This window comes from Helicoverpa armigera, chromosome 20 (genome assembly GCF_030705265.1).
Source record: "Helicoverpa armigera isolate CAAS_96S chromosome 20, ASM3070526v1, whole genome shotgun sequence".
NCBI classification, from domain to species: domain Eukaryota; kingdom Metazoa; phylum Arthropoda; class Insecta; order Lepidoptera; family Noctuidae; genus Helicoverpa; species Helicoverpa armigera.
Window position 1 is genome coordinate 763,486 of NC_087139.1, and position 22,520 is coordinate 786,005.

General features: G+C 34.4%; 1 protein-coding gene across 1 annotated transcript in view; it reads right to left on the bottom strand.

Annotated features, from left to right (window-relative positions):
- The window catches only part of LOC110372518 (nephrin), a 233,021-nt gene that overhangs the window by 145,790 nt on the left and 64,711 nt on the right, over positions 1–22,520 (bottom strand). The window contains exon 3 of the mRNA XM_064039836.1: positions 3,760–3,791. The gene's annotated coding sequence lies outside the window, so the exon portion shown is untranslated. The remainder of the gene's footprint in view (positions 1–3,759; positions 3,792–22,520) is intronic.

A 22,520-nucleotide genomic window follows, 5' to 3' on the forward strand; every position in this document is an offset into this window, starting at 1 on the left:
TTTTGCGGCAAAACGGTAGGGTTTGACCTTTGTCAAACTAGTGATGTGGGCCGTGTTATCGATGGACTTGGGAGATTTATCGATAGATTCTTTGGTTGTTTGCTGATGGATGTTTGTTTGGTAAGTATAGGTTTGTAGTTATTAGATATTTTGTGTGATTACTTGAAATATAAATCAAAGTTTATGGATTGTCAGAAAAATATAATTAGAGTAATATTTTATATGTATATATTGTATTTACGCATGATTGAATGGATTTCCAAATATCTGTAGCTAAACCCTTTAATTTTATTTAGAAATTAATTACATATTATCTGCTTAAGAGCAATAAATCCATTCCTGGAATTACACGAGAGAACAAAAGTTTAACAGGTTATGTAATTTTCAGCAATTAAGAAGGTAAGTATTTAATTAAATAGCGCTTCAACAAGTTCTGTTTTATTCTCAGAAACGTGTACAATATGGCCGCTGTGTATTTAATATTTCTAACTACTTATTTATTATTTCTTGACTAGCATAACGGAGTGGTTTCCATTCCGTAAAAACTACTCTGAACACTCGGATAAAAAGTTGCCTATAGCCATTCTCGATTAATAAGGTAGCCACCACTGAAAGGATTTATATTATATTAAAGAATTAGAGCGTTCAATCAAGTAAATCAACAATGTTTAGTTTTACAATGTTAATATAGTAAGGGTACGGATTTCTACGTCACAAGAACAAGTAGGTATAGTCAAAGTTTTGTTCAAGTCAAAAGCTAGGTAGGTAGAGTAGGAGCACCGAACACTCTTATGGAAGAAGAAGACATGTCATGGTTTTATTTGCATGCCAAGAGAAGTTATATTATATTATTCTATCGATATCGAGAGAGCAAATGCCTCACCAATCTAGCAAAAGAAAAAAAAAGATTGTTTAATTTCGTCATCAAAGTATCGGTAAAACGTTTAAACGCGTAATAGCTGAACATTGGTATTTCATTAGCCATTCTTTTAAGTGTGTACTATTTATTTATTTAATTCAATTGGTCTTACAAAGGGGCCACGTTCAAAGGAAACGAAGTTATACAGGGGAACAATTGTTTACGCTTGGTACAGGTGATAAGCGTACAGGATGTTCTCGAATGGCTATTTTTGTAGTACTACATTATTTACATAACGTAAATCGTTGATAACATGATACAGACTTCGTATTTTGTACTAGAAAACAACGTTCGTTTGTCTGAGATATTGAGATCAATTTTATTATTTCCAAATTTATGTTCATTGAACATCAGGATCTTTTCTTCAATTTTTGGGGCTGATTGTATAGGTATATATTTTTTTTGGATTCATTTAAATGAAATGTTTATGTTTACGAATGAAAGACAATTGCATGCGGCAGAGATGAGAATGTTAAGAGGTATGTGTGGAGTTAAGCGAATGGATAGAGTAAGGAATGAGTATATAAGAGGAAGTTTGAAAGTAGCGCCGGTATCAGAAAAACTGCGTGGAAACCGGCTGTCGTGGTATGGGCATGTGATGCGGAGGAATGAGAGTCATGTTGTGAGGAAGGTGATGAGTATGAACGTGGACGGATATAGTGGAAGAGGAAGACCAAAGAAACGATGGATGGATTGTGTGAAAGTAGATATGGTAAGAAAGAATGTTACTTGTGAGATGACGGCAGATAGAAGTGTATGGAAGAAGAAAACATGCTGCGCCGACCCCAAATAAAATTGGGATAAGGGCAGGAGGATGATGATGAAATGAAATGTTTATATGTTTAATTATTTTTAAAGCCTAGTTAGTCTGTCTAGGTGACAAAACTGAGTCCAATAAAATAGGATACATAAAGGGTAGTTTTGGTCGAAAAAAGTATTCTTTGAGTCGACTTTAAAATGAATAAAAATTTATATAACAATAAAAGAACCCAAGAAGCGATATTATTATACCTACAGTCAGCCCCAAAAGGCGATGAACACATCCTATGTCAATCGCTTTCGGAGTTGACCCTACCACAATCTTCATAAACAAAAAGCAATCAAAATAAAACCAATTCCCATTAAAGTAATTAGCGCAAATAAACCCGCTTTAAGTTCATAACTCATGACCATAACCATCAGAAACATAGGATTTTATAGCAACCGAGTTCCCTCTCGATATTCTTTGTTATAAAACAGTAATAGACCAATAAAAGTTTAACGATACCGATGCGGTTCCCCTTTGATATAGTTACCGTGATTTTTATCTAACAGTTTAGATGTATTTATTGGTTAAATGGCAAACTGTGTGGAAGAAATCATGGTGGGAGTTAATTGGTGTGTGTGGAATTTTATGGCGTTGTGCTAAGGAATGGGTTATTTTATAATGTGTATTAGAAGAGCAGGTAAATTATGATATTTGCAATCGTGATCGCTATTGAGCGCTATGATTGGTGCTCAATCTAACTGTCGCAGATACAGCCACATACATATAGCGCTATATAGGGCCGTTCCTAATATTATATTTATATATTGATTTGTTTACTAAAGATAGACTTTTGATATGTGCCCCATAGAGGTAAATGTTAAATTCTTATCTAGTATACTAATAAGCAAAACAATACACACAGGTTTATTTTCAGCAAAATATATTGCCTATTTCAATAATAGAAATGATTATTCAAGAGGATATGATATGATGTTTCAAAAAGAAATTAAGGTACTTAAAACATATCGCTTAGTAAAGTAATTTCATAAAAATAAACTATTCTTACCAGTCGTACTTTTGTACACCCAGCTTCATTTTTATACCAAATGAAAGCCTGATCCTATCGCCATACATTTTACTTAGAGGTCACATTTATACGCAAATAATGACAGATGGGGGACCACGTTCCACAATAACTCATTGCGTACATTATCTGGCCTAAAACAGGCTCCGCTCATTCGTCTTCATCAAATATGTAGCTGTCCTGGCTAGGTGATCATAATTATGAGGGTAGATAGATAGATAGATATACTTTATTAGGTACACCAATTTTACAATTTTGATCTAAATCTAGTTAAGGTAGGTGACATAATGGGCGGTCTTATCGCTAAGAGCGATCTCTTCCAGACAACCTTAGGATGGATTGAGACGAGAAGGAAAAGATTATACGGTAGGCAGTTAGGCTAAGTGTACACTTGCTCCTGCAATTTGCGCACCTAAATATTATTACCATAAATACTTAAATTATAAACTAAATATATATACATACATATATGTTTATATATATATAAAATAATAACAATAAATACATATATACCTTTAAATAATGTCAATGCTAGATATATATACTTTTTATAAATATTATTCTACCGTTAGGAGGAAAGGTAGTGGCTTTTTAACATTCTGGTAGATTAAGGAGAGAAATAGATAAATGTATGTAGCTATCTTAGGTTTGGTTTAAACCAAAAAAAAATTAGGGCAAGAACAAGAGCTTTCTTTAACAGTATAAATTATTGAAATGTAAGCAGCCATAAAGCATTTTTTGTTGTTCTCTCTTAGAAAAAAATATTGGACCCTATCTAGGGTGACTTCGTAAGGAAACCTGCACTAAAAATCTGAAATTTTCGATATACTTAAGCGTCATCAATGCTCATGTTTCTTTGTACAACAGGCAAGTGCTCACAAGGCCGATAAATGCTACAGAATTCACCATAATATCTTATTTGTAAAGTTACCCAAATGTCACAATCCATCAATATTTGTGGGAGCTTAAATGTCGACGGAAATATAATATTGTAATGTAAATACTTACACTACATACCGGTGGATTACATTTGCAGATTCCTGAAACAAAATAAACTGAATATTAATGAATGCTTCATGAAAAGTGCATGCATACTTCAATAATTAATGTTGGTAAATAAATACCTATCTGATTTCAGTGGAAAGGAAATTAAAGCTTACATTTATAATACGATAATGCATGATATTCATGCTTGGGATTACAGATAGTTTTCTTTCTCTTAGGAAGGAAAGAATCACTAAATACATGTTTATATGGAATTATTGTTCAAATTAATACAGCTCTAAAATCAAACACGAAACTTCATTTTCGGTGATAAAATCACTAAAGTTATTAAATGCCCATTCCATCGGTAAAAAATCGTTCCTTTTATCAGTTATGCTCTGACAGTGGCTCTCACTATTTATGTACATATGTGTACATTAACGTATCTATATGGTATGTTCAATTGACATAAAATGCTTGAAGTTTTTTGTAGATGGTGATCTATCTACCTCTCATACTATTTTCGACGTAAATCCCACACTTTTCACATGCCACTACCGAAACAGCTGATCCGTTCTCGAAATACTCAAAAACATATCGTCGAAAATAACGAGACGGCAATATTTTTCCTGTTACCCAAAGTTGAGGGTAATCAGAAAAGTTCCAGCACTTACGAGTTGACAAGCCAACTTTACGAGATGTATTGAAGAGATTTTCCTATGGCGTCGTTAATATTAGGAATTTTGGGTAAGAATTTGTGGTGTGGGCGTTTTGGCATTTTTTTGGGGTAAGTCGCCCATGTCTTGAAATAGAGAAAAAAATATGGGTATGTTTTTAATGTGGCTATGTCAAACCCTGAATTAGGTTATTTCTAACCAACAGATTCACCCGCATCCTGTAGGAGATGCTCCGCGCACCCGTATAAAAGTTGCCTAAAGCCTTCCTAGATCTATCATGGGCTATGTAAAACTGAAAAAACTAAATCGGTGTAGAAGTTTCTGATAGCTTTATCATAATTAGTAAGAAGAGAAAGTTACTTTACTCCACGAAGAGAATTTTAGTTTAGGTAATCAAGATTAATTACTATAATCAATGTTTACACAGTATAGCAAAGTCTTGATGGTATACGAAAAATTCCTCAAACCATTAATGCAGTATTCGACGGCACACCCTTGTTTGAACAATGTCAGGTTTTCGCTAGCTAATGAAAAAATAATATTTGCCAGTACACAAGTACCTGTAAATATTATTTTTTAATTGGCATGTCATACAATTCAGTTGACTTCGCTTTGCAAATATAACACGTAGATGTGTTCACAAACTACATATTTGTATTTGTATTTATACACGAATGAATTTTTTGGACAAATATGCGATGCAGAAAAGTTTTTTTTATTTAAAAATACATAGTGTCACGCTTGTTTTACTAAAGGTTTATACATGTCAAAATTTCTATGAAAACATTGTCATCAACTCGACCATGAGAAAACGTCCATTGCTGAACATAGGCCTCCTTGATTTTTAAAAAGACCAAAGCGATAGAGAGTGAGTATTCAGCCATATCAGGTCACAAAGCTAAGACTCCTCTAGAAGAATTCATAATACATTCATAATAGCACCTATTTTATAGATTCATCCTGTGCATCATAAAATAAGCGACAAAATCCGATTGACTCAGCAAATTCCCGAACAAATCTATGCAGACATCATTTAAAGTCAATCCACAAATCATGCCCCGTTGACACAGACATGCACTGTCAGATTTCAGAACGCGGCCATATTTTAGCGATGTCAATTCTGTGACCGCGCGCCGATCATGTGTAGGCTTTAAATCAAGCCATCGGGAATCATGGGTTATTAGTTCTATGGTTTTTTAATATTATTGTGGCGTTTTTAAGTTTTGGAAGTGGCTATGTCGATACAGTAAATAGTAAAAACTTAATCGTGTCATGTACTTAGTTTTCGAATCTTGTGAAAAGTTTTGGGGATTCAGAGTGATGAAATACGTAAGAGATTGACAAGTGAAAAAAGCGTTTTGTTAGATTACAAAATATCTTAAAGAAGGAGAAGAAGCCGATGAAGTAGACAGTATCAAATGATTTCTTGACGCAAATGTTCACAAACAAGGAGTTTGCTACGCACATAAAGTAATTCTTTTTTTTTTTAGAAATAATGTTAGACAATTCACCTCACAAAATCCTAAGCAAAAATATAGAGCAACTTTCAATCCGCACCCATTAAGCGCGTAGTGAAGCATCATTAGAAACATCCCGAGTCACCCTTTAATGGGCCGCGTCGACAGTTTGACACGGAACCCCATGATTTATAAGGGATCCAGCATTTTCCTATTGAAATAAAAATCATTTACACTATTGACGAAGAGATAGAGACACTAGATGAGCTGTGACGTTTTAAAATAATGTCTGTATGACTAAACAACGGATCCTGAAGTACAAATGGTGTATACTTTTGTGCACTTTTAAAATCCATTCTACAAGGTCGAAAAACATTAAAAATACTTCTGAAAGTATTTCATTTTCGAATTCACATGCATTGGAAAACAAAACAGCTGTAGCAAAATTGACATAAACAATCACAAACTAACATTTTCCCAATAAGAAAATAGTGCGTTCTCAAGAATGCGATATAGTTCAAAAAAAAAATTTAAAACTTTCCACTTTACTACAAAATTCTCATACAAACTTTTCAATTTACGACCACAGACAAGAGCGTACAAAGAGGTCTATTCTGAAGTTTCTTAAATGGATTTTGAATTCATATTTTCATAGCAGATTCAATTTGGTTGCAGTCCGAATAAGTTAAACGCGGGTCTTTATTGTGAGACACAAAATTAAATTCGTTCGCTTTATTAAATTTGATGTGTCTAACGGTGTTATATGAAGACGTAAAGCGAATTAAATTAAAATTTATATGAGACTTTTCAAATTAAATTAATTAATGAGTTTTCCATACTGATATATGCAACAGAAATTTTATGAGAAGCAATTATCTCTGTGTTATGTTTTCATTATGGCTCAATTAATTAAGATGACAATAAGAAAGAAGGTTGAATATGTAGGTATTTATGCAGATACAAAATGAAGGCGTCTCCTTGGCACATGATATGTAAATGACATATAACTAACTATTGCAAGTCCCAACCACTATGAATCTAGTTGTTGGAATCGTTTCCCCATTTTTCTAAAGGACGATGGGCGTTTTGGTACCCTGTCCAACAGTGTCGATTCTAGTACCATTACGTAGGTCTTGGCAAGGCAAAAAATGTTTACTATGACGACTAGTCCCAAATCCTTGTCCATTTCGCGTGACATCGACTAATAGAATGTGTAATGTTCATAAATCATCAACGTAGATGTAGTTCTTAAATCCAACTGTATTGAATAAAATCTGGTAAAGTAACAAAAAAAGACAAGAATTTGGCCTTCTTAAAATGTTTGCCTGCCGACTGCTTTAAAAAAAGACTGTGCAAACCTTTGCAGTTCACGCAGAACTAGCTTATGTATTTGATGAAAGTCTTTCAGTATTTACAATCAATTAAGGTTGAAGAGTCAGGAGACGATGTGTCATAAGTCGTGGTGGCCTAGTGGGTAAAGGACCAACCTCAAGTATGAGGGCGCGGGGTCGATCCCAGGTCAGGCAAGTACCAATGCAACTTTTCTAAGTTTGTATGTACTTTCTAAGTGTATCTTAGACACCATTGACTGTGTTTCGGATGGCACGTTAAACTGTAGGTCCCGGCTGTCAGTGAACATCCTTGGCAGTCGTTACGGGTAGTCAGAAGCCAGAAAGTCTGACACCAGTCTAACCAAGGGGTATCGGGTTGCCCGGGTTACTGGGTTGAGGAGGTCAGATAGGCAGTCGCTTCTTGTAAAGCACTGGTACTCAGCTAAATCCGGTTAGACTGGAAGCCGACCCCAACGTGATTGGGAAAAGGCTCGGAGGATGATGATGAGTCAGGAGACGATGTTAAAATAGTACATATTACGACTTAATCTTGCTCCTCAAGAGGTGCTGAGATAATGAAGAATTTCTTCTTAAAAAAAGATGAATAGAAATGTTTTGAACTTTTGTCAAATCAGATGACGATTGTGTTTCCGTAGTATGACTCCATAGACTATTACAACCTTTACATTATAGTAGAGTGTATCTCAAACAATGTGAGATGTCTATTAACTAAGTTTAAAATTATTACACTGACGACATAAGCCTCTTAATGAATTTGCATATATGGATGACATACTTGTTTCTATGTCGATTCAATTTTTATCGTTACTCGGATCGGACAGCTAATTGAGGCAAGCCCCCTAGTTTTTATTATTCTTCACGTAAATACCTTTCTAATGATGTATCATACGCTACTGTTGGAGCGGGTACCAAATCCCATACAAAGTGCCCATTGTCCTTTGAACGCAAAATATGAAGTCATCGAGGTAAATGGTATAAAAAGACATGACTGTGGATAGAAGAGGTCTTCCTTTAACCGTAGCTGTCAAATTTTTCAACAGTTCTGACTTTCGAAGTATTCTAGGCTTTCTCTTTTTGAGAAGCTCTTGATTAAGAAACATGAAAAAAAATCCAGTACTACTTGTAGAAAACCCCATAGCATATCATGTCACTTCCATCAAACATATTTTATATCGTTGCGGTTCAGACTTATTGGCCGCTTCGGCGCTTCGGTAGCGAAATATCAACTGTACTCATTGGGCGTTTTCGCAATATCAGCTGCGTTTATATTTTATGACTACCCACCGTTTCCTGGTGTTCGGCCGGATTTTATTTCGGTTCGAATGGTGTATGTTTTATTAGTTTTTTTTTCTTTGTAGGTGAATGAGTAATGTGCGGTTGTATGAGACGTATAATTTAAGCAATGAATTAATAAACGTACTCAGTTTTTCATCGAATTTTTACTTAGCAAAATCATTGTATTTTCAAAAAACCCTTTTCACGACTAACTATAACAAAATCCACTAAACTAACGTATTACTCAAACAAATTCCTAGAACGTCAAAAAAATATTAACATAACGAAATTCGGGGTAAAATTCAAATTAGCTAAAATTCCAACATTCAGTCTGGCTAACAAAAATCTGCCTAAGTTGTAAATAATTGGTATGAACCCAGTCTAGGTCAACAGTAGTCAAGGTTAGCTCATTAGCTTAAAAGCTGTTAAGCATTTTTCTGCTAATTTTGGGGCGGGAAAAAGGAAGGTTATGGCAATTAAAGTAAAACAGAACGTTTAGAGCTTGTGAAAAGATTTTTGAATGCAAACTCATTTGTGGAGCTGGGAGAGTGGTAGGATAAAACGAAGAAAACTTTTTGCTGTACAGGTAAATAGAAATACCACAGAGTTAGTTATTTGAAAATTATGTTGTAATTATAAATGTCAATGACAACCTACAACTGCCATAGAGGTAGAAACACTCGAAGGATCGAGAGGTGTGGAGACTAAATGAAGAAGGTTTTCCCAGCAGTAGCACAGATTACTATAATAGGCAGTAGGCCCATTCAGGCTACAAAAATATATAAATAAATAAATCAATAGTTATATGAATGTGTTTGTGAAGTTTCAAATATACCTCATTATAGCAATCTTAGCTATGAAGCACAATAATAGTCGTCTCGAAGATTTCAATGAACTTTAAAAAAAAGAAATTCAAAATAGCACAGATCCAATTAGGGCTGCCAGCATAGAATCTATGCTCACCTTGAAAAGAAATATGCTCGTTAAGATTTCAAATAAAAGTGTCGTTTCTATACCTATAAGAGTGATTTCAGACTAGCGCTTTATTCAGCCCGTATACGGTTCTTTCGGAATAGTTGCATTGCTTCGTTGGCTTATACGAACCAGAATTGGTAAGTTGTAGTGGCCTTAAAGGAGTTTATAAGCACTTCACCGCCCTTACGAATGGTGAATAAGGAAAAAGTTGTCGAAATGAAGCTCATATAGGTTCACGTATATAAACAGTAGCCAGTAGCCAAAGTTAAAACTATAAATCGCTACAGTGATCAAGGCTAAGACCATATGAGGTTTTAAAATGTAGGCGTAAAATGAAAAGCTTAACGCTGTGCTCATTCTTGAACCGTTATAAAACGCTAGTCTGAATCCACACTTACAATCAAGGTTGCGACTCATTAGTGCGAAAGCGGTTCAGTTAGGTGCGACCTTATACAACCTCTTTTCATTAAAATTGATAACAATAGCTGTTATATGACTGAAAATATTGTATTGTGTTTTGGGGTTGTCTGATTCTTTCATTTTAGTTACCTATCTATCTTATATGTGATTTTGTTACTATTGTTATTTTGAGGTATTTTTAAAAAGTGATTGCTCTTTGTTCAAATATTAGGTAAGGTTTAGTCAAATTCTGTTTCTCATTCAGAGTCAATAAACACCAACGTTGGTCTTAAAAGTGATTTAAAGCGAAGACAAGAACTACTTGACAAATAATTACAGCAAAGCAAAACACATTTATTCATCCTTCCTATTTAAAGCCGGCGAAGTCTAAAAAGAAAAAGAAAAAATAAGAGAAAAGATAACGAAAGATAGCGTCGACCGTCTTAGTAATAATCAAGTAAAAAAACAAGTCGGAGAACTCATAGAACTAATTTAAAGTTAATTTGGTTATTTCAAGATTCTGTAAATTGTACGAATCGTATCTTGTTTTGTGTCATTTGTTGTACCTAGCAGTTGTTTTTTTGTTGGGCAAAGTGAATTTTGAAGTCTTGCCATAGGCTCTTTGCAGTTACTGGTATTATGGCGATTTTTGGTAGGTCCCTTGGAATGATAGAACAAATTCTGATTGGTGATATTATTTGTTTCGTAAAACAGAAAGTGTTCCGGTGTTTGTTTCATCATTTCTTGTACAGATTATTATCTGATGAAAACTTGTAGGTACTTCTGTCCATTTCTGGATAGGAATGAACATTAATCACCAAAATAATCAGATTAATCCTATTCCTTCCTAAGGTATTTGGAAGTGTGGGAGATAAGTGTAACTCGTAAGTATCCGGGTTGATAAAAATTACCATAAATAAAACAAACCATTACAGAAGGTTCTTCTGACTTCTAATCACATTGCAACTGAGTGTGTATAGTTTCAGTCCCATCTTCAAAAACATTCCTCCGTGCTAACTGCATTTGTTATAAAGCATTTTCAGCTAGTTACTTAGACACTTAAGTTAGTATCTCAGTATTTTAACACGCGACCTAATTTTCTCTATCAATTTGATCAACTTTTAACACAATATCGACCTTACAATTTCCACGTAGCCTCGAAAAAGTGCGAGAAGCGTAGAAATCTCAATAATAATAAAGTAAAAAACGTACCGCAGGAGCTCTAATAACTAATTTAAAGTTAATTTGCTTATCTGAAGACGATGCGGATACCTTAGGCTGCGTACACACAAGATGTTCTAAAATACGCGTAGTCAGTTACGTGTACATAACAAACAATAATCCAGTACCTACAGATGCTTATTTGATCATGTCTGCTGACTACGGAGAAAGAAAAGATGGCAGATAAAGTAACGTATGGTAGGCGCGACTAAAACGATCACTAACTATTACCTAACCAGGCGGTCGGGTTTCTTGAGACAACTGTCAAAGGTCTTTTTTTATTTTTTTATTTGTATGAGGCTTTGACGCTGCTGCGTTATGCCAGCCTCGTAAGGTTATCTGTCAAAAGTTGGTATTGATTCATTTGGTGATTTGGTTTTAAAAAAATGGGCGGGTTCTAAACAGGTATATGAGGGCAGAATTAGTCACTTTCCTCGTCTCCCGTGGGTGTACGGGAGCATTTTGGCGCTCTATTCCTAGGAAATTTTGCGTTATAACATCTCCAGTACTCCGCTAGTCATTTTGTTCTAAAAGGTGTCGACTCACTCCACGCGACGCATTCAGAAAAGGTGTATCAACGCGTAACTGCGCGTACCCGTAGTATGTACTTAGCTTTATATGGAACGTGCCACTTTAAGTATAACCGGTAAGGAAATTGCTTTAGTCTAAAATAGCAATATCTTGTCTTGATTTTTAATACCTGAAGACAGAATTCAGAGGGAAGATATTATAGGACAATTTTAATGGTCCATTGATAAGGTTCAGTTGGTCGGAATGGGTTTTGATAATGCTCCCTTTGGATAGTTCGACGTTTCATCTATCCAGTGACTTGGTGAGCACCTAATTTGATTCGAACGCAATCAATTATTTTATTTGATTTTGTTTCTCGATTTCATATTATTCTTGTGTTTTGACTCATTTAAAAAGCCAATGATGATATTAGGTATGTTATATGGACCGCTTAGTTTAGATTTGCATAAAAACAAAATTTATGAATATACTCTATATGACCTTATAAATGTGACAATTACTATCCTGAAAACCACATCAAAATCGATTGAAAAACGTGAGATAATCGAGCACGAACATACATTGTATACTCCCAGTTCAAACTAACTTATTTTCTAAGTCGGTTGAAAAGACAATTAAAATTGAAAAGACATTAGTAGGTCTCAACAAGCACATTCAAAAACATAAACACCATTATCACTAGGTACTTAAAAAACAAATGACTGCTCTCACCATTCTATAAATTAACACCACTCAGTGCCACTGTTCTTCGTAACTCATCGCCTAACAAAATGGCATCCCGCCGTTTATTTTTTAAAAGCTGAACAAAATAAACAAATGCAGTGAAGAGCATGAAAAATAACAAAGCCACTCGACCGAATTCTTCCCGACTTTAAAGAGAATAATAAGAATTTTCAACATAGTAAAAATACAGAGTCTTGCAACTGCACTGCTTTGGGGTTCTACTGTTTTTCCTGTAATTTTTGCTACTTTTTTTAAATTTAGGTGAACTAGTTAATTCACTTAAAGATGGTTTGATTTAGCTTTTTCATGTTAAACTTTTGATGATGTTGATAGTGAATTTTTTTTTTGCTCTTTTTTAATATCCATTGTTGTAGCTTAAGATTTTTTTTGGGGCATTTGTCTAAAGCCCGATTTGTATAAACAAGACAATATTTGATTTGTTTACGGATGAGTGATTTTTGTTTTTAGTAAAATGCCTAATAGAATACCAAAGTGACCAAAATGAAAAGTTTCTTAGTTATTGTCAAGTAGCAGGCATAAATAGCTGTAAGTCGTAAATAAATACTAAAAAGAAAAAGATAGAGATATTCTCAAAGAACATTTTGGGTAAAACGTGAAAATTTGCATAAAAAAACATGCCGAAAACCACAATTTTAATCACTGCATTGATCGGACTTAAAAAACAAAATTGCTTAAATTTTTAAATTAATTTCCTCTCATGTCAAGCAACGCTAAATACATTGCCCGGATATCACATCAAAGTAACGACAGTCAAACTAAATACACTCTTAATTAAAATAAAACGTTTAATTAACTGAGTCGGTGTTCTTAATCAATTTAAACGTCTCCACTGAACCGTAGTACCGAAACTGACTGTATTGCTTAAGAACTAATATTTACTGGTAAATAAACTTGTTGGACATTAACGTGAGATTAAAATTGTATAATTTAACAGATAGGTAACACGGGTTATAGATAATATCGTTTTTAATTGTAGGGTTTGTGAAACATACGTGTTTATAGTAAGAGCGTGCTCGTTGAGGTAAAGCGTTATTAAAATCTAAGCAACCTTATACATAATTATGTACACATATTTTACTTTAAAAATAAAATATTTGTCAAAATTTAGATTACCTATGTTCTAAAAATGTACTGGCAAGATAGCATTTTGCATTTATTTTAGTTAAATAATAATATTTACGACGTTGCAATAAATTTTAATGAAACCTCGTCTGATTTCGAGATTTATTGTGACCGAATAACTTATAATTGTGCGTAAAGCTTAAGAGAATGAGTATTTTGTTTATTCGTTTTTATAGCCATTAAATATATTAATACTGTTAAGAATCTTTTTCTTTAGAAGAGCGTCTAAAACGCTCTTGTCCGTTCAAAGATACACCCCGTATATTTCCAAAGTAAACGTGTGTGGTCACATTACGGAGCAGCGTGTCCGTTCTATTAGCTCGCCTCAAGCTATCAGCGGATGGTCAACCGAATAATATCGTGCTACAAACGATTAATTTTAATTCATACCATAAGTGAGAGTACGGTGTAACACAGAAACAGGTTACCTACTTTTTGTTAATATTTTTTCTAAAGTTTAGTTTTTTAATATAAATAAGTACCTGCGCAATTAGTGTGATAACTTTATTTAGCTTAATACTTACCTAACTTCATGGCAAAAATTTAAATCAGTTCAGTCATTTAAGAGTGAAATCTTAACCAACAAACTCTCAATTAAAACCAAATTACAATTGGACATAGACGCGTTAGAAAGTCGCTCTATCTTCACCTTGACGTCTGGAAATTGTAACAGCGTCTCCACAACGAGAAGTCACCACAATCTCATAAAAATCAAAGTCTCACATCTGCCAACTAAATCTAACTAAGCCCTTTGCTCATAAAAGTGTGCAGCGCAACTTCAAAAGCCTTGCAGTAATCGCCCAGTCGCAACAGAGCCTATAAATTGAAGTTGCTACCACGTTCTTACAATTTAACATCGTTGGAGCGTTACACAGAGAATTTCCTGGCATTTCCCCTGAAGCGAGTTCAAAATATCTTTATCCAATTTATTTTCTTGTACAAGTAAGGTTTGGACTGTAGTTCTTTCAGCTTACATCGGGCTTTCCAAATGAAATTGTTGTAAATGTTTTCTGTTCACAACAAATGTTTTGAATTATCTTCTAAGTTACTTACTATGTAAATCTTTTGTTGGGAAAAGTAAGAAATTGAATCTGATTACACGGCTTCTTTACTTTTGCGGCTTGTTTATAACTTAGGTTTTTAGTCTGAATTATGTCACCTAGATTTTAGAAGTGACTAGATTTTTTAAGCATTACTGTTTTTTAAATAATAACCTGAATGTTCAGTGACTGATCTCACTTTACCGTGAACGGTTCAATTCTCCGATACATTTTTAAACATCTCAAAGAGACAAAACAAACAACTTACTTTAAAATAAATTCCAATAAAAGTAAAGTAAAGGAATTCATCGTTCATTCAGCAAATGATAAAATAAAACATCAATGAAAACAAGATGTACACCCAATACTCGGAACGAATTACGTAAAATATTTTCATAACAACCATTTGGATTCAACAATTCTGAAATCCAGATGCATTCAAAGCAATATTTGTCTTCGCATCTCCGGTATTCTTATAAATTCCGTGGATTCTTTTGTATAAGGAATTTAGTTCCGGACGATAAAATATAGGAACATCCTCCGAGCTCACCTGTTCGCGATATAAAACGCACATAAAACTATCCGTTTTATTGTTTTGCTTTACTTTTACTGTCTACGATCATATGAATACGTTTTGAGACAGACGTGTCATGTTTTGGGGTTCTGTAGCTGAATATCGGGAATCGATTATAAATATCGTACCGTCTTTTGTCGTCAAGGATACTATCTCATGAATAGGCCAAATATAAACTATTAAGTGCACTTTTTGTCGCTTTGCAGCTCCTGGAATTTAAAGCGCCTCAAATCCTAAAAAATATAGTAAAAAAAATTGTAAAATTTTACGCAAGGCAAGGGTTTGTAGTATTAGATAGCAAAACATTCTAACAAACAAACAAGCAGTCATATATTTTATGCATCGCACTCAAATATACGGAATCGCACATACGCTCAACTCACTCTTGACCTGTTTAAGGACATAAACTTTGATTTATGTCGGTTTGTGCTCGCGATTTCCTCCAGGGTCACTCGTTATGGAGATGGCTGAAGTATGAAGATCCGATATTCCTTTGAGAAATATGGCGGAGATGTTTGATAGAACATCTTTCATAGCAGTAGATGATTATGATTTTTTAGCTTCGAGGTTCCGTACTAATGTTTTAGAAATTGAGAAGAATGTGAAAGAATAAAGAAGTGAAGATTTCTTTTCAAATAATATGAAAATTGGCGAGTGTGACTTTGTGGTAAATTGCAGCCAGAACTTCGAAAAACTAACACACTGAATATAAACCTTAACATCCGAATATTGGTCATTATCTAGTTGCTAGAAGTGCCAATATGAATTATTTAGTTACAACTGATGATTCAATGGTAAAATGCAGTATTTTCATAAATGACGTTGATCCAAAATTACAAAACGAAACAAGGAAAAAGCGAACGCCAACAATTCTATTTACAAAAACATTCAAACGGTTTAATAATAACCTTAAACAAACTCATTGGTGCCCCAACAGCAGAAACGCAATTATCATTGATCCCAAAAACATTTGCTAAACAAAAGTAAACAATTAAAATCGTATTTCCAATTGATCAGTTTTACGTATTAACGAGTGTATAACGTCCATCAAAGTTTTAATTTCATCAATTCTGTCCTTTATTGACAACGAATCGACATTCTGTTACATTGGCATATGTCGTTGGATTTCAGTGTTAACATGTTTTGCAAAATTTCTGTTTCAGCGCAAATTATTTGCGTATTTTATAGATAATGTTTCAGTGTATTTGAAAGCTTGATTTAATTTAGAACTGGTAATCTGAATATAGATGTCCGATACGATTATTTTATTAATTGGATTGTAATATTACTGTGATAAGCTGATCAAAAATATGTAGGTTGGTTAATTTTAGCCATAGAACTTTGAATGTTTAAAAATATCATTGACATGGTTAGGTACCTATAGTTTGAACCCATTCTTTCATAATAATAATTACAATCTTGAGACAAGTTGAAATATTAAAGGTTTATTCCGAGCTCAGAATTTTAAAACTCATTTGGCGGATTATTTCTCGCTTTATTTAACTTTGTCATCAAGATTTTAAGGACCTTCGAGGTTTCGCGTCTCGCTAAATTATTCGTGAACCGAATTTAGAGACTTTATTTCGAAAATATAATGTTCTCTATTTCGCGTCTTTCGATTTGGAGTAATCTTGCTTCGGTATATAACACGATTCGGTAATCCGATACCTTAATCAAGTATTTGTCGGAATACATACCTAGCATATCTGTAAGGACATCTTCAAACTAAACACTGATATCTGATCCACCCTCAGAAACATTCCACATAGATATATGATGGAAGTTACCCACAATAATTAGGCGAACATCAATTCAAATTCCAAGTCTTCAAACAGTAGACAATTGGAACCTGGAATATCTCATCTCGGCGCGCCCTCGGGAACCAAAACTTGATCCCTAACTAACTCAGTCTTCATTATACATTGAACAAATACATCTGTTTGCGAACGACCCCTAAAGGCTCAGTTATCGGAATTTCATTGTGATCACCGTCCAACTTTCCGTTTTATTTGAAAACCTTTATTGGTGTACACGAACTTGTTATTTTTCTGTTTGATTTTAACGAAATTAATAAGTTGATTAAAGATAAACGTTGAAACTTCGAGGTGATTCGATCAAAGTTCGAACGAATAAAATGGTGTTTTGTCAACTCGAGTTTTAATAATTAATCACTGTTCGGTGTTTTATTTCTTCCTGTCGGCGAAATGAAGTTGTTTTCTTTTATTTTTCTTCTTTCTTTAATTTTCTAAATTCCTTTTTGCTCACCGGTTTCTAATTACAAGTTTAGGGATCGGATGTTATTTCGGTTACACCCAAACCACGATTGGCAAAATTTGCCAGAGCACCTGTTCACATATTCATGCAGGGGTACACTACCTTCCATTATCACAAACACAAATCAATTCCTGAATAGATAATGTGGTTAAGCATACAGCGGGGAGCTGGGAGCCCAGTGTTCAGGATCCGGAGCTAACCGCAGGAAATTGGCAGGATAGCAATACGTTACCAGTATTATTCATTGCTGTTTCCTGGTCGGCTTCCTTTTTACGCCCAATTTGAATACCGATGTTAATTTTGTTATTGGAAATTGGGGGAATTGTAATTAACGGCGTTTTTTGAAGATAGGGAGCTTAAAATTTCATTGCTTTGAACATTTTTTTGGTATTTAGTCACTTTTGACATAAAAAATGATAGGTACATTATAAGTTAATTGATATTAAATCTTCATTCCTAAAATATTCTAGTACAAGCCAAAATACCAGCCCCAGTTAACCCAACACAAAAATTTCCACGAACCAAAGTAGCCAGCCAAAATTCCAATCGCAAGAAATGCTAAACTAAATCTAATTCCAAGCGAGCACCTGTGGTAAGCGGAACTCATGTAATGAATGTTATTGCATCCTCAGGAGTCTTACCTCAAAGTATGGTTACTGCTGACTCAGCAAGCTTTAGATATTCCATACTAAACGTAGAATCTGTATTTAACTTTAGATCTGTACCTATATTACGTGACTAGGATACACATGATTTGTTACGAAAGGAATATAGGTCACTCATATTTCCCCTCGGGTGGTACAAGAAATGAGTACGTAGCTGGGGACTTTCCTATCTTTACTTATGAAACATTAAGGGATCCAATCATTGTAGGTGGATTCAGTAAAAGTAATATAGACGATGTTATGAAAATCTGCGAAACTGATGTCTAAGGAGAGGAGCAAAATGTAGCTACTAACGATAATATTTAGAATTCTACTACATACACAGTATGATAAAGGATTTTCGCGACAGACTTTACATTGTGTCATAAAAAGTAATTACTCCTAGACAACGCTGTCTAGACCTGCTTTCAAGACAACGTTAATAACACGAGCTTCTCAACTAAGCTAGAATATTCTACAACACGTCTAACTTTCTTCATAAACAACAATAGCTTTAATCTTGAAATCAATACGGTTATTAAAACAAAATCGAAAAATATTCCATCGAAGGTAGCAAGTGTTTGAAACTTGGTCCCTTGTCAAGTAATAATTGCTTGGAGTTTGAGACAAGTTCTGAAAGTACATGATATTGTTTGCACGAAGCCTGTTCAGTGTTCAAGCTTGTTTGTTGTCATTTCCCGAAAGTTTTACTTGAATAACATGTTTAGGTGTAATTTGGGAGAATGAGGACTTTATCTTTGGTGGTAATTTTTCGGTTAAAGAGGTGACTTTGTTGCAATTACAGGTACAATATGTATTGTGATACGTGGAAACCAAGATCGCATATTTATAAATATAAAAATATGATAGCGATATAACTGTCATTAAATTAAGAGTTTTCATAAATTTATTACAAGTTGGGAATGAATAATTTTTACCAATGTGTATCAAGTTCAAGGTATTCCAAAAATCTTAATTTTATTCTACTAACCTCCGAACAAAATCCGAATGAGTTATTAGTGAAATATCAACATCATCACGCCCCATACTAACATCTATAACATCGTCCACGTACAAAACGACTAAACATTTGAACCGTAGCTAATCCCACAAAGACGGCGCCCATAAACGAGACAATGATACGAAATAACACGAAAGCAATAATATTTCTAAACGACAGCGTTGTAACGACGCATGTAACCCACATTCAGGCAATAACAGAAAACATCAAACTGTAATGTGACATTTAAACATTTTTCGCTAAGAATACCATGATGTGGGAGCTCAGAAATTAAAGAACTTCTAAAGCATGGGTTCTTAATCTAACTGAAATTACCAATCATCATCTTAGCCGTAGGATTTCCACAGCCGAAAGAGGCCACGTTGATTTTCAAAATGACCTATTGAAAGCTGACGTAATATCGGAGTGGCGAACTCTTATTGCTGTAGTTTCTGGATCAGAAACTGGGTTTTTACAACGTTTTTGAAACTTGTAGTAAAGGTAAAGGTAGTATAGGATAAACTATGTCCTAAGGAAAAACTAAGGCTTTGCACACAACTAAGAATTGCAGATCACAGGGACCATTATAAGCAGACTGTACCTAGGTTATTATTACTAACCATGAATAATTAGAAAGCATAAAATACCCCATGCCATTTCCATTGCAGTAACAATGGAAATCTATACTCCACGTACTCCCATGGTCTTCTCAAACAGTACATAATACAGTAAGCTGGTTCTTGTAAAGGGGATCCGCAATAATCCCCCTGGAGCTCCGTTCAAACCGACAGTATTAAGGGTCAATATTAGGAGCAGAGATTTCGAGTAATTTTCAAGGATATCCCATTGAAAAAGATAAGGGTACCACTTCAAATAAGAGGTACGAAAAGTTTCGTGAAAATCGACCTTGTATTGTTCGAATAGATCAAATAATGTACGGGTACCTATAAAACAAAATAAAGTCGATCAAACGTGGCATTAAATTGAAGAGGTTATTTCGCAGAAAAATGTATTTATCTTTCTTTTTTCCAAGCATTTACAATTTGAGGGCCCAATTACTGTAGGGCCGATCAATTGAGTGTTGCGACGTGTATCGAAAATTCGAGTTCCTGAGAAGGAACATCTAAAATGTTCTTAAATACATATATTATATAAATACGGAAGGAATTAAAACATAAAATAAGTGTTCATTCTCGACATAAAGAACTGGACAAGACAGTAACTCAAATTAATACAAAGTCAAAACAACTCCGCAGTGACCTATTAACTGAATAAATAATTGAATCATGTCCAGAATTCCTTACTCCGTGAAGATTTATACAAGGAAGTCTTATACTGTTGAAAACTTGAGAGAAAAATGTGGAAATATACGCACAACAATTTATTTCTGCTTATAACTTAGGAGTACCACCTACGAATGAATAAGATATTTTTATTTTTCGAAGAAAAAATTCTAACTAGTTGAGAGCTTCATGGGAATTGTGAGAAATACCACAGCGTTGTAAAATAAAAGTAAAACAATATTACAGTATTGACGGTTTCTCGGAGGATTTAGATCCTGACCTACTGAGAAGAATTATTGGAAATAATTGTTAAAATATATGCAGAGGAGAATACCTGAACTTACTGAGAACTCAAAACCTTGTTGTTTTATGACTGAAGGCTAAAATTGAGCACTTTTTAAGGTGTTTCTTTCCTTTCTTCACAATATTGTAGCCTACTTTCACAAAATGTTTTCTTCTGTACTACGTAACTTCATAATGACCTTAGCACCATAACTCAATCTGGGGGATAATTCCTGTGTGAAAATACCCTCACATAACACTGTCTAAACAAGTTGGAACTAAAATCGTTATCAATAGATCAATTAGGAACTTTTCACCCGACAAGTTCCCCTTGGCAACAAAAGTTCCAACACTAAGCTCTCGTAATTTGAGTTCTAATCATTAAAAAGTTTTTCCTTTTATCTAATAGAGTTTCTGTTTGATAACTTGGATTTTGATGATAGGTATTTCAAGATTTTGTAGGTCACCGACAGTATCATTGTTCCATCGGTCCAAAAGAGTGAAGGAAGAGTGAGTGCACCTGTGTCTGATCAAATGCTTGAGCAGCTGGCTGATATCCTTTGATAGAAGAGCCACCGTGGCCAAAGATTCGTCTGGAAGATCATCAAGGGGTTTTAAGGATTTTGATTGAATTTAAATGATAAGAACCACTCTCAGACCACCTAGTTGTCTGTCAATGTTATAGCAAAAAAAAAGAAATGCAAACATTGAGAAGATCTAAATTTTTACAACTTCATCGAGGAAGCACAGCAACCAGAAAATTATTATTCCCATAACCATGCAAACACAAGCAAAACAATAGCAAGACGAGTCAATACAAACAGGACACGTCGATTCCAATCCAGTGGATATTCTAAGAACTGACCACGATATACAAATATGAACAGACATTTGATGTTTTCCTAACGCCCGACGTACGCAATTAATGATCCTCATCGAAATCAAACAAACGGTACAATTTCCCTGAATCGTTATCATTTACTATCATTACTGCAGTCGGTAAAGGTGTGTGTATATCTAGTCGTTTGACTAAAATGAGTTTGTTGATTGTATCTGAAATGAATTTTGTGTTGATGTCAAAGAAGTATGTTTCTGGGGAATTATAAGGACTTCCATAGTATCTACTAATTTTGATATGTCGTTGGTTAGATTGGACCCATTTTCACTATCTTATAATATTAATTTTTTTCTCTAGCTCTTCCATTAGTTTATTCTATATCGCTGCGGTTGTTTAATTTTATGTCTTTTCCGTTTAGACATTCTTTGAAACTTCAGCCGTTATACTCGTATGATCTTCTTTTATACCTATGACTTTTATGCTCTCTTTCTTTTTTTCTTGGTAGTATTGTGTCTCATTAGGATTTAAGTTACTGCTTAGTATTAAGACCACACCATGACTTATTTCTAACCATTCAACAAAAGACGGAAGATTATACCATCCAAGCAAATTGGACTATCCATTACGCCGAAAATCCTCTGTTTCCAGTACATTTCGCTCACAAAGCCGTCTATGTACTGTATGCATACTCCCTAAACGACACAATATGGTCGCGTGGGTACACTCGCGTCATTAACCGACCGAGTTAATTGAGCCCCAGTCAACAAAGATTAAGGGTATGTTGTCTGCTGTTTTTTGTTTGGTCGGCTTTTATTGGAAACCGTAATTGGTTCGTGTCTAGGAAATATTGGCAGATACATATCGATGGCGTTATTTAATTTTGTGTTTGTTGTGCTCTTTTTTTGGTGGGTTTTTAAATTATGGGTGTCGGAATTATTGGCTACTGGTCTTGTGTACATATTGCTTTTTTGTGTTCTATTTTTTATAGCGTTGTCGAATCCACGTTATCGTATATCGATAATAGTAAGTTCAACTCAGTCGTGCGCGCGGCCATATGTGTGGGTAACCCGTGTACATATACAGTGACTTTGTGTGCG